At 38.4% G+C, this 14,339-nt stretch overlaps 1 protein-coding gene across 1 annotated transcript in view; it reads right to left on the minus strand.

The window, feature by feature from the left end:
• Positions 1–12,336, minus strand: part of ELMOD1 (ELMO domain containing 1) — a 75,084-nt gene extending 62,748 nt beyond the window's left edge. The window contains exon 1 of the mRNA XM_081282200.1: positions 12,094–12,336. The gene's annotated coding sequence lies outside the window, so the exon portion shown is untranslated. The remainder of the gene's footprint in view (positions 1–12,093) is intronic.
• Positions 12,337–14,339: the final 2,003 nt, after the last annotated feature.

Raw genomic sequence — 14,339 nt, forward strand, 5'->3', positions numbered from 1 at the left:
AAAGTAGGCATTATGAAAAATTACCACCCCAGAGAAATGAAAAATCTTTCAAATTGTGCATTTACAGTTCAAACACGCTACCCAGCACATCACATTAGAGGTATAATGCTCCTACATAATGATCGCTCTCAGGCCACATTCCAGAACCTTCCATTCCTCCTTCTCTGACAAATAGCTTGAAAAATTCTCTGCTGGTATGCACTAAAATGACATGTAAGAGGGTTTTTTTCCTCCTTTCTTGGGGAATAAAAAACTCATCCAGAGTTTATTTTTGTGGTTTATAGCAATGGAAGTTCAAGCCAACCCTAGAAATCAGGGCTGCCTGTAAATTTACTTATGATCTGCTTCAAAAGTAAAGTGGGTTTTCTGACTTTCATTGTGGTCATCCACAACCAGACACTGGTTTCATGGAGGCAGCAGAGTGTGGGGTGGCAGGGGGAGTAGGGCTGATGAAATTTGTTCTGATCTACAAAAGAATAGGAAATTTCAAAATATGATAACATCAATCCATTTGGCACAAAAAATAATCTAGATTTTGTATGTTCTCAATTATATATTCTAGTTTTAAAAAACAAATTTCTAAATAAAGTCACAATATAAAATGGTAAACTTAACATTTGCATAAAAATTAAGTGGATTCAGTTTTGTTGCTGTAGAATGATGTTTTGGTAAGATTTTTGCTTTTGTATGATCAGAACACATTGGAGGCATTTATCTAGAAACATCTGACAGAAAGACTAAGTAGACTGGGTCATCTTCAAGACCTTGGAGGCAAGCAAGGTACCCTGCTCTTAAGGTACCTGCTAACCCTGACCACACAGAGGAGGTCATAGAATTCATTTATGAACTAGACTATTATATGGGGCTTTGCAATGAACTCCTACTGTAAAACCAACAACAACAAAAAAAATAGTTTTGACTCACTTTAGAGCTATGATTATGCGTGACTTGATAGATGTTTTCTGAGTGATTTACAGTGTTAAGAAACATTGAATATTTATTGAGTAAAAACAGTGATATTGAAGAAGGAAAAGTGGATGCATATAAGGTGTGAAAGGTAAATCTTCATATCTGTAGTAGATCAGTAGACCTGATACTTTAAAATATTGAGAAGTAGCAGTCAGAACACAGGAGACAGGATCACATGTCTGTCTGAGGCTAGCCTCAATAACTTAGTGAGACCCTGTCTCAAAATAAAAAATAAAAAGGACTGGGGATATAGCTCAGTGGTAAAACATCCCTGGGTTAAATTTTTAGTACAAAACAAAACAAAAACCAAACCAAAACAAAACAAAACAACAACAAAAAAGCTGTCAGTCAGTATAAATGCTAGAACACAGCCGAAGAAACAGTTAAAATAATTAAAATGGGTTCTCTTGAGAAACAGAAATCTGGAGATGGATTAGGCCCTGAAGATTGCTGTCTTTCCATTGTAAGTCCTGCAATACTATGATTTTCTTTTTTATATTGGGGACTGAACCCATTGACCTACACTCCCAGTTTCCCCCAGCCCTTTTTTAAGTTACTGAGGTTGGCCTCAAATGCATGATCCTCAGCTCTCAGCTTCCCAAGTCACTGGGATTACAAGTGTGTGGCACCATACATGGACTGTGATGTTTTAAATGATGTGAAAGTGTGATTTTAACATAAATAAAAAGTAAACTTAAAAAGAATGCTGCTGGGTATGGAGGTCCACACCTATAATCCTAGCTACTTGGAAGAATGAGGCAGGAGGATCACAAGTTCTAGGCTAGCTTGGGCAACTTACTGAGAGCCTGATTCAAAATTTTAAAAAGGACTGGGAATGTAGCTCAGTGGTAGAGTGCTTTCCTAGTGTGTGTGAAGCCGTGTGTTCAATCCCCAGTAACATACAAACACACACACACACACACACACACACACACACACACATATACACACACACTTCCCACCCAAGCAGAGGTACTAGAGATACAGTACCAATAAACCTCTTGAGATACAGTATCAATAAACCCTTACCCACTGTTTTCAAAAACGAAGAAACTAAGTCTCAAGGAACTATAGTGTTGCATGCAACAAATGGATAAATTAACAAATGCAAGCTACTTCTAGAACAGTATTCAGCCAGGCCACACATTGCAGAATTGTGTTGGATTTGATATAGAAGAGGCATGGGAAATATTTAATAGGAATGTGGAAGAGTTTGAGTTAAGAAACATTGACATGGTTCAATGTGATAAATGCTCAGTAGCTACCAAAATGTCCATGTAATCAGATATAGTAATTATGAATCCTCCTTTGGGGACCAAAAATAATCAAGTGAAAAAATATGTCTTTTCTGGAGAATACATTGGAAAGAGCAAGAGTGTTATTTACATAAATCCTCAATGAGAGAATATAATCAAAATAAAGTACCAGAATGAAAATATAGAGATAAAATAGAAAATATCAGATTATTGCAGATCTGTGATATAACTTTTCAGTATCCTACAAATTTCATAAATAGAAACCAGTGGATATTGAAGTAAACCTACTTCAGTTTTCCTTTCAAAAACCTCCATACATAAAAATGAAGCTTAAAACCTAGTTAAAATAAATGAAAATTTTGTTTATTAAAAAAGTACCACAAATTATAAGTATTTTTCCAGAGGTTTAATAAAAATATTGTTATTATGTATTTTTTATATTTTGCAGTGCTGGGGATTGAATGAAGAACCTTATGTGTGCTAGGCAAGCGCTCTACCACTTACCTACATCCCAGCCCCATGACTAATTATACATATATTTTAAAGTCCTTTAGAGACTTTACCTTTTAGAGATACACACTGAAATGCATACAAATGAAAAGATGATACCTGGGATTTGCTTCAAAATAAAATGGGTGCAAAGAGGGTAAGTTTGTAAGAGATCAAACAGCATTGGTTATGGGCTAATGATTTTTGGATATTGGGATCTATCACACTAGTCTACCTACCTGTATGTGTATATATATATATTTTTTTCCAAATATGAAATAATCAAAAAAGGTGTTATCCACAAAATTGAGAATCATTGCAAGTAAGCTAACATTTTCTACAACCAAGAAAGATTATGATGAATTTGTTCATAACAAAAGTTAAAGGTAAATTGATTACTCTTTAACCACTTTGTGAAACTATGAAACACAATAAAAATATTTAATTTGTGTTTAACTCACATCATTTCCATGATTGACTTAGTTCTGTTTAGATCTCTTTGAATCCTCTGGTCTATAGCTCTCAATATGCATAGTCATTATTTAAACAATTACTTAATGAGTTTTTACTTAGTGGTACAAAATATAATAATATATATCAATGACATCTTAGGTTCAATGAAATATAGTAGATGAGTTGAATAGATAAAACTAGCAATTAAGACGTGACACATTCTAACAATACTTCATAATTTTATAAAGTTAAAAATGAAAAAAAATGTGCCTCTTGGAATTGATGAAGCATAATATTTATTTATGAAAAATATCTTTTATTATTCCAAACCTTTACCTCCATACTAAATCAATCTTTAAAATCAATTGAATTATAAATTAATATTTATCTCCACCTTAAGTTTGCCAGTGGTATCCCTACCTCCTCCTACTAACCCCATATCACTAGTTTGAAGATACTAGCTTTGTATATCTCTCTCCTTTTGTCCAACGCCAAGCAAGGTGCCTTATCTCATAAATAATTAAGAGAATGAATAAACACAGACTACATTTCAAAGTGCTATGTGCTCAGTAGGTCCTAGTGACTGACAAATATCCCTCTGTAAACATGAACGTAAACCTTGCACCAGTCAGGGTATATTATTCAAAAACAGAAACTAGCTCTACCTATTCAAGCAGAAAAGGAATTTCTTCTGGAGATGGGTAACCCACAGAATCTAGGTGGGCTAGGGAACTAGGTTTGCAGGTTATGTAGCCAAAAATAAGGCTTGAAATGATGACACAGAAGAGTCCAGTAAAGACACCTCTACTGCCACCACCAGGCACAGACTGGTACTGTCCCCATTGACCGTCAGGCATTGAATAAGGGACTTTACTGACTTGAACATGGGCCATGAAAGAGTTTGGACTGTGGGCCCAGGTCTATGGTGCAAGGATGTCTAGGAAGGAAACATAGGAATAGGTTCTGCCTTATAATGCAGGAGAGCTGGTTAATTTTAGGTGTCAGGTAGATTTGCCATGGAGTACCCAGATTCAACATTACTTCTGGGTAGTCTGTAAAGGAATTTCTGGATGAGATTAGCATTTGGATTGGTGGACTTGGTAAAATATATTGCCTTCTACAATGTGGGTGGGCATCATCTCATCTGTTGAGGGCCCCAAAGAGAACTAAAAACTGAAAGAAGGCAATAAGGAGAAATGAGATCCTTGCCTACTGGTCTTTTCTTACCCTTGGACTAGAATTACTCTACCAGCTTTCCTGGATTTCCAGCCTGTACACAGTGTATTATGGGATTTCTCAGCTGCCAATTCTTCATAGTACAGTTCTTCTATACATATCTCTTATTGGTTCCCTTTCTCTGAGAACCTTGACTAGTAACAGTCCCTAACATGGGACAGGGGTTCAGATGGCAGTGTTGGAAAGAAATAACAAGTGTCCACTCTACATTATAAACAAATACCTTTGAAGCCAAACCACAATACAGAACGATGATAGAGTACACATAGAGTACACTCAAGAGCAAACACATATTCACCTGGTATACATACAAATGAAAAGATGATACCTGGGATTTGCTTCAAAGTAAAATGGGTGCAAATAATTTGTATGAATTATAAATTAATATTTATAATTTAGTGATTAGGTGCACTGGGCAATTTATTTTAGAACTAAGACACTTAGCTATTTTATAGCTAATCAAAATAAATATAATCATTTGAAACTAAGAATTTCAAATATGATCTTAGATTATTTTTTAAATGTCTAGAAATTGACACTTTAACCTAGCAGTAGTAGTTACAGAGTAGATGCATTTATTTTAAGTTATAATCAGTCAATTACCTAGGAAATAATTCAGTGGAAAATAATGTTTTATATTCATTATAAATCAAAGAAATGAAGTACAATAGTTACATATATGTCAATAAGGCTTAATTAGACATTGTTTGTAGGTGCCTGGAAATTCAATTTAAACTGCATAACCAGATTTAGAAGATGCTTTTAAGATCATCAAAGCTAACATCCCACCTAGTAAAGGCATTCTTTCTTACTATATCCCTGACAGGTGGTCCAAAATGCATCACTTTATGGACAACATGCTGTAATTTTTGTTGCTGACCTTCTTTAATCTGGACTTTATTCATCTATGAGTCCAAATAAAGTATAACACTAATTTCTTCTCTACTATTAGCTAATATTCAAGTGAACTAAAATTATTTTTAACAATCCAATTGTTGGTAAACTAGGACTTCAAAACCCAGTTATTGGTGACTGATTTTAGAAACTAAATGGACCTCACATCTATCCCTTTGAAAATATAATCTTAGCTTCAGTTCTTGCTCTAAGCTAAGAGACATCAAGTTTGAATCTGGTTGTTATTCAAATTCAGATATTTTTGAGCTTTTTGAGATGATTTATGCATATTTGAATCATTTAGAAAATTTTAGAAATGTTATTATCAAGTAAAGAATTCTAAGGCAGGTCAATAGAAATCTTCTATGTTGGCTTCCACCTCTATGAACATTCTTTGGATACAGATGCCCAGCTATGAGATGACATCTCAAACCTCATTTCTGCATTTCACTCACAAAGATTATTTAAGAGCCTAGTTGATAGCTTTGCTGTGTATATGTAAAAATTGTATGCGTGTGACTGTATTTTAAATACTCTAGGTTATCTTAAAGTTAGAGGAATAGTAGGGGAAATACTTGGTCCTTTACAGAACTCTTCAGTGAAGCAAAAACTATAACCCAATCCATCTGTTTTATAAGTCTTGATTTTCATTTATTGGGCTCACACATTGGGCTATGTACACACACACCATACATGAGACAGACTATAAAGTCAAAATTCCATGTTAGGTATTTGAGTGAAGGTTTTAAAAATGTAAATACATGTATATACATTCCAATTGAAATAGTTCTGATAAATGTTTACCATTTTAAGAGATTGTAAAGTTAAACTTCTCAATTAAAAGCATTTATTTATATTTTTGCTAATTTAATGGATTCTAAGGCCAAAGACAATCTGAAATTAAAATGTAAGTGTTCTGCTGAAATACAGAATCTTTAGAAAATCTGGCTTCCAAATGATGGAGGGGTAAAATATTTCTCTGCTCCTTTTAAAGAAGAAATGTATAGTAAATTAACTCCAGAGATTGATTTACATTTTAAATATTTATAAGGCCAACTGGCAAGTGAAAAAGATTTAGGGAACAGAGTTTATGTCGATGTTGATATCTGTGAAACTAAAATACAGCTGTAGAATAAATAAATTATTAACTTCATCATGAATGAAACCTTTAAAACATATGGCAGATTTTCACCAACTACTTGCACAAAGAAAAGTAGGAAGGAGAACTACAGTAGCTGAAATAAACTCTTATACCAAGCATTTTAATTAGTCAAGTCCTAATCCCAAAATTAAAATAAAAGCTACAGGGGCTGGGGTTATGGCTCAGCGGTAGAGCACTCATCTAACATGTGTGAAGCCCTGGGTTCGATCCTCAGCACCACATAAAAATAAGTAAATAAAATAAAGCCATTGTGTCCAACTACACCTAAAAAATAAATATTAAAAAAATAATAAAAAGATAAAAGCTACATTAAAAAGCTATGTAAAGAACTTTGAATCTGCAGTCACAAACTTGTTTGACACTGATTTTTTTTTGAGAGAGAGAGAGAGAGAATTTTTAATATTTATTTATTTATTTATTTATTTATTTATTTATTTATTTTAGTTTTCGGCGGACACAACATCTTTGTTTTTTTTTTTTTTTTTTTTTTGTATGTGGTGCTGAGGATTGAACCCGGGCCACACACATGCCAGGCGAGCACGCTACCGCTTGATCCACATCCCCAGCCCCGAGACTGATTTTTAAAAAGGGAATTTAATGAGCTTTCCTTAGAGATTTATCACAATCATCTCACTTTGCACCAAAAGAAGGAAAAAAATAATTTGTAAATTATTTCAATGGCATCTGAAACATCGTATAGAGCACACAGACATTATACAAATTCTCTAATTTCATTAAGAGTGAAGCTCTCCATCCTTAGAGCCCTAGCAACATTTAAAGCTCATTTTATAGATATAGATATTGGAGTTGACACAATATTATTATTTTTAATGCTCATATCTTCCAATCTGTAACACAAAACTGACATTAAATATGATTTGATTTGCTCATGGTTAGCATAAGTGAGCTGAAAGGTTAAATCTCCCTTCAAGAACATTGTGTCTTTAGGATCTTTAAATTCAAAGTTTTTACTAAGGACTTAGAATGTGAACTGAGGACACAATTTCAGTTGAGGCTTTCCCTGGGTGATGGTCCATATAAATTGTCATTTGAGATCAATAAAGTAAGCCCTTCTTCAGTAAGCCGTATCCATATGAAACCTTGTTGAAAATAAAACCAATGGTCTTTTTGCCTTGAAATTTTAGCAACTTGAATATGTCCTGATCACTACTTTTTTTACATATACTCTCAAAATTATTATGTAGGACATGTTGATACTGCAAAGAGGAACCATATAAATAATGCCTTCTGTATTTTGAAAGATGATTACTTGATAAGAAAGTCCCTGATGGGAGCGGTCGTGCATGCCGGTAATCCCAGCGGCTTGAGAGGCTGAGGCAGGAGGATTGCAAGTTCAAAGCCAGCCTCAGCAACTAGTGAGGCCCTAAGCAACTCAGCAAGACACTGTCTTTAAATAAAACATTTTTAAAAAGGGCTAGGATGTGGCTCAGTGATTAAGTGCCCCTAAATTCAATCCCTGGTACAAAACAAAAACAAAAACAAAACACTGATGACAGCTTATGTGGACTATCACCCAGCGAGAGCCTCAACTGAAATTATGTGCTCAATTCACATTCTATGTCTTTAGTATATACTCTGAATTTAAATGACCTACTCATCAGATATTTTGCATAAAGTAATTTTTATGATTTCAAAAACTTATTGTAAAACATGAAGTAAAAATTTAACCATATATATAGATACTCAAATATATGATGAGGGCCTTCTGAAGAATGGTCCCTATTCCAAATTTGTTGACAGCAGTATAATCTAGAATGGTACTTTATTATCAGTTGTTGTAGTTTTCCCATTTGGAATCTTCAAAAAAATGAGTTACTGTTCTGTGCCTAGACTGTGTTGGTCTGATCTTAGACTTCCCTCGAATCTTCCTATCCTGAGTAATTGTGAAAGTACTTCTGGGTCTTCAATGACACAAATGTAAGTGGTGTGCTACTGCTTTGGAATTAATTGCATTTGGAACACTCTAAGTAGGTACTCTTGGATACTACAAGCATATGGTCGCTTTCACATAGTGCTATTTCTGTAAAATATACATTCTTCCCATCATCAAAATCTGCTTCCTTAAAGATGGATCAACCAAATCAGAAAATGATAGCAATTTAATGTTTTTTATCTACTTGAAGCAACAGATTTGCTAACATCAAAACATCTGCTTATCTTATTTCAGGAATTTGTACCAGAAGTAAACTGAATATTGATCAGCATCTCAAACATTACATTTAAATATCTACTTTTATATAAAAGTAATAAAACTTTTAAAGAATACATTCCCATATCATGTCATCACATCATGACTTTCCCTGAGGAAACCAGGATAGTAGTGGAATAGTGAAAGAGCACTCAGTGTGTTCATCAAAGGGTAGATCAACTGCTTTTTGGGGGTGGGGCGGGGGAGGGTACCGGGAATTGAACTCAGGGACACTCAACCACTGAGCCACGTCCCCAGCTCTATTTTGTATTTTATTTAGAAACAGGGTCTCGCTGAGTTGCTTAGCACCTCGATGTTGCTGAGGCTGCTCTTGAACTTGTGATCCTCCTGACTCAGCTTCCACTGGGCATTACAGGCATGCACCCAGCCAGTATCTGCCTTTTAAAATGCAATGAGATGCATTCAGCTAAGCTCCAGTACCAGTCTCTGCACTTTTCCTTTTCTTCTCCCTCCCATCAGCAACTACTTAAACTTTTTCTTTTAGATTCTCCTTCTCCCTTCCCTCATTCTCAGCAAACCTCTGTGTCTTTTGAGACCATCAGGTAAAATTCTTCAATTTCCAGTTCTACTCCACTATCCATAAACCTATGAGTTTGTTTTTTTCTTCCAGGATAAGATCTCACACTTTGTTCTAGGCCAGCCCAGTCAAAACTGCTGGGCATCTCAATTGTGATTGGAGCTGTCCAGCAGAATTCAGTGTCTCTCTCAGGCTCCTACAGCAGACTCCCTTCCTCTTACCTCCTGCTTTTAGCATAGCAAATCCCTCATCTTATGTTGTAAATCCCTTTCCCACCCCACTTTGCATCCTTGGCACCTCCCACAAAGCCTAGCAAACAGAGGTATTCAGCAAATATATATGGAATGAAACTACTCATTTTTAAGCATGGGTTATTTTCAATAGCTTAAACCAGCACTGAGCTTGTCCCAGATTGTCTACAGAACAGCATATGATTTCTGCTCTACTTTATTTTTTTCAACCCATAAGTGACCCAAAAAGGAGGAATAAAACATTTCCATTAACTAGAGTTGCTAGGAAAAAAATACAGGCTGTCCTGTGCAAACTGAATTTCACATAAACAACTAATTTTTTTGCATAAATATATCCCAATTATTGTATGAAATATATTTAAACTAAAACAGTATTCACTGATTTGAAGTTCAAATTTAACTGGGCAGGGTGGATTTTTTTATTTGTTAAATCTGGAACCCCTACTAGTAACTGTTTAAAAATTCTCAAAGGACTCAGGTATTGCTTCCTTAAGACACCTAGAAATTTGTATCTGAGCTCTTCAAACTTCTCAGATAGCTAGATTTTATGTATGTTAATGCAGCTGTGTTTATATCTGAGTAGCTCAGTAATACACTTTAGGAAATGCTGCTTATTATGTAAGATTTTCACTTACTGTGTTAATGTCATTGATTCCTTTTTAATACCATCTATCAATTATTTTATACAAAGAATACTATGATTTTGGCTCAAAATCCTTGAAAAGGTAATATTTATAGAGTTATTACTAACCTAAGTTAAGTCCTGGCTATATGTATTAATAACAATTTTTGAAAATGTCCTATTTTCAAGTAAATCAGCAATATACAATAAGAAATGTATCTAAAGCTCTCATTCTGGGATTTCTTTTCTTTATTAATCAAGCACAGCAATACATGCTGTTCTCACTAACAGACTCAGAGAAACAGTCTGGCAGGCGGAGGAGGAGCCAGTGATGTAACTGCAGTAGGTCTTTGTTGGGAGAGCTCTCCCTAAATGTGAAACATCTGTAAATGGGAGAGCTTCAGCCTCACTATGTTGGGCTGGCAAGAGAAAAAGAGTTCTTCTTTGATCATCCTGTCCTGGGAGGTGTGATATTTTAGTTAACAGAGGAAATCCTCATGGATCTTTAAGAATATTAAGTGGACAGGGGTAGCAAGGAGTACCATTTTAGAGTACTGACTGTGTGTCTGTATACCTGTTTTCTGATTAAGGGTAATGGTGCAATGGAAGTTATATTCTAAAGTGTAGGGGAAAATGACTGAACCTGTTTCTATTCTGAAGTTCCCTACAGTAATGGGTTCTTTTCTCAGTGTTCTTGACAGTGATGTCCTACAGAGAAGGCATCCATTTCTTATTCCCATGAAAGAGATTAAGGAGAGAGAGAGATATCTCCCAATGCAGAGGGATGTACAAGAGTGTGCCTTTGCCAAAATTTCAACTAGACTGTCCTCAGAGAAAACTTCTAGAGAGAGAGAGAATGACTAAGTCTGCTGTAACTACATGGTATTGTAGGATGATAATGAATTAAGATGTTTATCCCAATACCAGCACACTACCTTCTTTCCACCATAATGGCAGCACCAGTAAAGGACGGTTGTCAAGCGACGGACACAATACTGCACACACTGCAGAGATGCAGAACAATGCCTGGAAGTCTGCCCAAAATTGGTCTTTCCAAATGACAGGTTCAATTTATGGTACCAATCTAGAGCTCACTGGGTGTTAGTGACATCTTTTTCCTCCTTGATGAGGGAAAGCGATAAAATTTAGAAGGCTCACGGCACTGGTTTGGGGCTTCCACCTGCCTGTGCAGAGCAAAAAGGCTGACAAACATACTCATTAAACTTGATCTGAAGCAAGTGAGACCGTAAGGTCGTTTCTGAAATATTCATAAGGCGTGTTACCGGACTCGCCACTTAGAGGTCGAGCTGAAACACCGGGAGCCGGAGCAGCCAGTGCCCACACTTGGAAAAAGCACTTAGAAACACAGCAAGACCCACGGCTACACTCCACTGTTCGGGTTTTAACAGCTCTGTCCCCCACTCGCCTGTTTAATCCTACCTGCTCTGGAAAGAGAGCTGTTTTAAGTGCAGAGTTTCCCAGCAGTTGGAGGAGGCGCCAGCCCCTCATAGCTCCTCCAGGTAGAAGCGCCAACTACCCTAGCCCGGCGACTCCACTCAGCTGCCTTGCCCAGCCTTAGTGACCAAGCCCACAGGGAAGAGGGTTCCTCGGGATCCGGACCGGCCACTCGTCCCACCCAGGCAGCCCTTTGTCCCAGCTTCCCATTTTGTCCTCTGCTTTGGATCCCTCCCACCCGATTCCGGTGGCGTTCAGTCGCTAGGCGACCTGCACCCAGGCCGAGATGCAAACAGCCTCTGCGCTGACCTGCGGCGCGGCTGGTGTAAATCTCAGGGGGCAGGATGAGGAAGAGGATTATGATCCCGGGTGACCCCAGAGCTCCTGCACCGAGATAGTGTGCACTTTCATCCAGGTCCCCTCTCTGCCTCCAACCCTTAGAATTTCTGCTTCGCCCCAGACAGCGCAGCTCGCACTATGCCTGACGTCCTCGCAGCCACCTCTCTCCTCTTCAAGGGCATTAATCTTGCCCCGTGGATCTTCTGGGGTCACTACTCACCTGAGCTTTTGACAGTGAAGGGCTCAGCAGCTCCCAGCGCTCAGCAGGGCGGTCTCCATCTCTGCTTCTTCCAGCGCTCAGGCGGCGCGCTGCGCGGCCCTAATCGACGCGGTTGGTCCCTGGCGCCGAAGCTGGACAGAGGCTGCCGCGGCTGCCGCACTGGCTGCGGGCGCAGGAGGGGCGGGGGCGGGGCAGGAATCTGGGTCGCGTGGAGCTGAGCAAGTCAGGATGCACCCTGGGCGACCGGCTCCGAGGAGGCGACCAGGAGCAGATGGGGAGGGCGTGAGAGGTTTCCCTGGGAGCACCAAGCGGGCGGCGACTGAGCATGCTCAGTCCGGGAGCCCGGGGCGCGGGCGCGGTGCAGGGGGAAAGAGCGTGGCCCCCAGAATCAGAGTCTTGAGGGAAAGGGTTAAATCTGCGGACCTGACTTCTGTGGACCCATTGGCATGGTGTTGATTGCAGTGGCCCTGTTTAATTGTGCCTGGGTAGTTGAGTGGAGGCGTCCACGACTGGAAGATGGGTGAACTCAGGGTGACTTGTCAATGGGAATTTCGAGCAGTTCAGCGCAAGGTGTTTTCCCTACCCGCTTTCTAGAGAATTGTCCAGAAGTCAAAGTTTGTTTTTAGTTTAGCTTCAGCCTCCGACATCCCACCGAGCCCCAGGCACTTCCCCATCCAGATACCCAATCCTCATCTGTTTTCCTGTGACAGGAGACCTCAGACAGACAACCTCCCCCGCCTTTCCCTGACTCCTGGACCTGTCAGGTCAAGTTGTCAAAGAGCCAGCTCTTTAATTAGGAGTAATTAAAGAGAGATCGTGTCAGTCTTCCCAGGTCCACATCTGCGTTTCAACCAGGGCTTATGAAATAATACCTTAAGCCCGCGGTTAATTATAATGGAATGAATTATAGGCACAGTGATCTGGGGCTATTTGGGGAACATCATTTCGCAGGGCAGTAGGTTGGCCCTAGAACCCACTTCCTCCAACCCCACCCGCATGCTCTTGTGTGCATACTTGCGCACGCACAAACACACACACACACACACACACACACACACACACACACAAGGAAACTTGACCTTCTTTCTTGGGGATTGTATTTCGTGTTTCATGAGACAGCACTGGGTTGGGCAAAGAGGATGAGCTTTGAATTTAAAGTTGATTTCAGTCTTATTTTTCACCCTCAAGCAGATTATTTGGTTATTTAGCCATTCTGCACCTCTGCCTCCTCATCGTGAAATGGAGGGTGGTAATAGCTACCTCTCTGAGCTGTGTGGAGAATTACTCCAGGCAGCAGGCTGCCAGAAAGCCACAGAAATCAGTTCTGGTAGAAAAAGCCCCTGTCACATAGTAGATGTTCACTGAATAAAAGTTTGTGGGTTCTACTTCCACTATTCTGTTTTTATGAAAGTTTGGTTTAGTGAGGTCCTTAAATGGTGAACGTTTACCTACCATCCCACACAGTGAATGGAAAGTGATGGGGGAGGGACAAAAAGTTTAATCTCCATACTAAAATATTTCCTTTCTCTATACCCAAGGACAGCATTTCTGTAATTGCCAGTGTCAACCTGGATTCCTGGACTCATGTCCTAATCAACTCTTCCAGGATCTTATACCACTTGTAGTCCCTTACCTTTACCCACCTTTAGCTTCTATATTTGTCAATAGTTATTCCCTCTGTCATATATCTACCTACTGTTTGAATAACTTCAGTTTTTCTCTCTGATCCTCTTATTGTCTGACAGTGAGGCAGACTTGGCACCACTTAGAACCAACTTATCCAAAGCATATCTGTCTACATGTACTCCATAGCAACTAGTGATTACCTTGCCATTGTTACAAGTGAGCAACTCCAGGCCAAGGTCTCATTCATCTTTGTATTACAGAACTTAGAAGATGATCAGCATGTATGCATGTTCTCAACTCTATTTGCTTCCTCAGACCATAGTTCTTTTCTGATTTGTTAACTCTAGAATTAATTCACTAGCATTGGGATCTATTTTTTTCCTTTTCTTGGTCTGTTAATTTCCTTCTAGTCACAAATCTGTATGTTTCTTTACTTCTGGATGCTGAATTATTTTTGTATAAAAAATCTTATTTAGCAGATTAACGCACAACAACAGAGATGGTAATTGTAGAAATTGAGATTATGTGATCTAGCATTTGCAAGTAAAAAGTAAAGAATCCATAGAGGAAAATGTTGTGCCCAAAGTTAAATCAGGAAAGTGGAAGAGGAAGGGGAAGAC

The sequence above is a fragment of the Spermophilus citellus genome (assembly GCF_964194105.1).
Source record: "Spermophilus citellus genome assembly, chromosome: 2".
NCBI classification, from domain to species: domain Eukaryota; kingdom Metazoa; phylum Chordata; class Mammalia; order Rodentia; family Sciuridae; genus Spermophilus; species Spermophilus citellus.